The 2500-nt window shown below is 33.2% G+C and overlaps 1 protein-coding gene across 1 annotated transcript in view; it reads right to left on the reverse strand.

Annotated features, from left to right (window-relative positions):
* Positions 1-2230: 2230 nt before the first annotated feature.
* LOC125039664 (mitochondrial import inner membrane translocase subunit Tim23-like) overlaps positions 2231-2500 on the reverse strand; it is a 12654-nt gene continuing 12384 nt past the window's right edge. The window contains exon 4 of the mRNA XM_047633849.1: positions 2231-2500. This exon is cut by the window's right edge and continues 671 nt beyond it. The gene's annotated coding sequence lies outside the window, so the exon portion shown is untranslated.

The raw sequence follows: 2500 nt of genomic DNA on the forward strand, positions 1-2500 counted from the left end.
GAATTTGGAAGTCATTTTATATACTTAACACAAGCCAACCATTTAAAAATAAGTTTTTGATAGTACGACTTATTATCCTGCTTCATTAATTTCAACAATTAGTGAATATTGATCATATTAGATATATATTACGAAATCTATTACCTCTCACTCTCAGTTTTATATTGAACTAAGGGGCCTAACAGTTAATTATGTACAGAGGACTCAAGACTTTTTAAGTAACACCCTTTTTGATTCCGGGTACAATATTTTAAAGAAAAATAGGTACTCTACCATGTTCCTTATCAAATGACCATGTACTGAGCATAATAAAAGAGTAACAATAGTAAAGACAAATTCCATACTTACATATTCAAATTCAAAGTTTTAAAGAGAAATTACTGTCAGCATGGGATTATATCCAATATCTTACGTCTTCATTGTGCCTGAAAACTTAAATCAATCGTTTCCACTTTTTACCTCTTTTTAACACTCCTGGTTAAAACATAACCTAATAAACCAGAATGCTTTGCTACTTTCATGAGCAAAGTCCAGGTCTTCAAACTGTGGAATTACCACAGTAATTGAATAAGGGCTTTAAATTACCAACAGTTGATAACCACTCCAAGCCACATGGTAAAGATTAGTTACATAGAAGATGAAGTCCCCTAATTGAAGCTATGATTGTATCCCAGTCTGCCATCATAATATCTGTCATTATACACTAATGATAACTTCTTTTTCAAACTTTTTAATTTCACTGTAATCTTTTCATAGGAAGAAACCATTTTGTTGAGGATGGAATTACAAATTGTCTGAAATACTTATGAGCTTTTATGAGGGGTATTCAAATTGCAAATGATTAATAATGGTTAAAGGTCAAAATAAATAAATGTGCTAGACATCAAAGTTCATATACCACCATAGCAAAGTATTGTGGTAAATAAGGGTAAAAGAAAGTTCATGGTGAGCCTGAAATAAATGGGGAAAAAAAACAGTCAGGGTCCCAGGGGTGGAGCACATTGCCTAGTCCTTACATGGGTAAGGACTAGGCAATTAACCAGGGGAATACTGTGCCAATGGCTCCCAGAGGCCCTTCCGAACTGACTGATTGATTATCAAAAATTATCTGCCACGTCAACAGCTAAGGTCATTAGCGGCTGACACAAAGCCAGCCTTTCAGCCTTTCAGTATGGCTCTCTCACAACAACGAGCAAGGGTTGGGGGGGTCAGATTGCAAATACCTATTTCTTGGTTACACATTTCTTTCCCAGTATTATTAGCAAGGTAGTATGAAACAAGCAGCCCCAATTTGCCTTGAAGAAAATACTAGTTGGCAATTTTCGAGTTAAGCACCACCTCTTATCTCTTTTTTCTTGGTTCCATTTTTTATCATTCTTATACCATTCTTATTAGTGAACCATTTTCAAAGAAAATGTACTGTAAAAACACTTGTCATAAAATATTGCACAAATGAATGTGTCAAAAGAAGCGGCAGAGCTAATGACATCATTGCATTTAGCCAAAGACTGCACTGAGAGAGAAATATATCTACACATTTTTTTTGTATAATTTACTTGATATTGTTATAATTACTAGAAATAAAACAAAAATTACCCTCTTATTTATGATGATGAAGCTCCTTACCATGAACTCTTGGGGAAGAAGTCAATTTAATTTCCTTCCTAAATACTTGTAGGCAGATTGTTTATGTATATTATCACACAATTCAACTTCCTTGATTGCATTTATATAAGCAGGTCATGCCACATTGTTGTTTTTTAATAATCAATATCTCCATCAGCTTAACCACTCGGACTGGATGGCAAGAATACATGCCATGCCCCCTATAATGTCTTTACAAATAGATGGCTCTACACGTGTTTAGTCACCAAGGAGTCATTTATTAGTCATATTAATCTCACTTGTTTACCCTTTTCCTTGATTTTTGGAAAGCTCCACTTGTATTATTTTATTCTTTAATGTTATTGATAATTTATTAAAATCAAATGTTAATAATTTAATAATTATAATATCAATAAAAATTATAACAGCATCAATTCAATGTATGGGGAATTCAGGTGTGGTCCCCACTGATAGATTCCCTGGCGGCTGAGTATATGTGGAGCCTTCTGTATGTAACAAAACTCACAAAAAACTACAGGGGATTGAACATAAATATATTGTTGTTGGAAGAAGTACATGTGTAATCTCAAAATACCAACATAAGGGGAATAGGAACAAGACTTGCTCAATTACAATTTTTCTATTTTATTTGATTTTTTTCTATAGTCATACAAAATCCTGGCAATGTATTTACAATAAACAGGCGATTTTTAACATGGAAAGTATAGATACATTCTGTACAATATGGAATAAATTTTTGTCCCCACAATATCCTGGCCCAGGAGTGAAAAAAAGTAAAAATATATTCTCAGTTAGCAATCACTGAGAAAAAAAACTTGTCATAATATGGAATTATCACTTTCCATAATATTATGCCAAAGAACATGGTGAGGAA

This window comes from Penaeus chinensis, chromosome 27, assembly GCF_019202785.1.
Source record: "Penaeus chinensis breed Huanghai No. 1 chromosome 27, ASM1920278v2, whole genome shotgun sequence".
Lineage (NCBI taxonomy): Eukaryota > Metazoa > Arthropoda > Malacostraca > Decapoda > Penaeidae > Penaeus > Penaeus chinensis.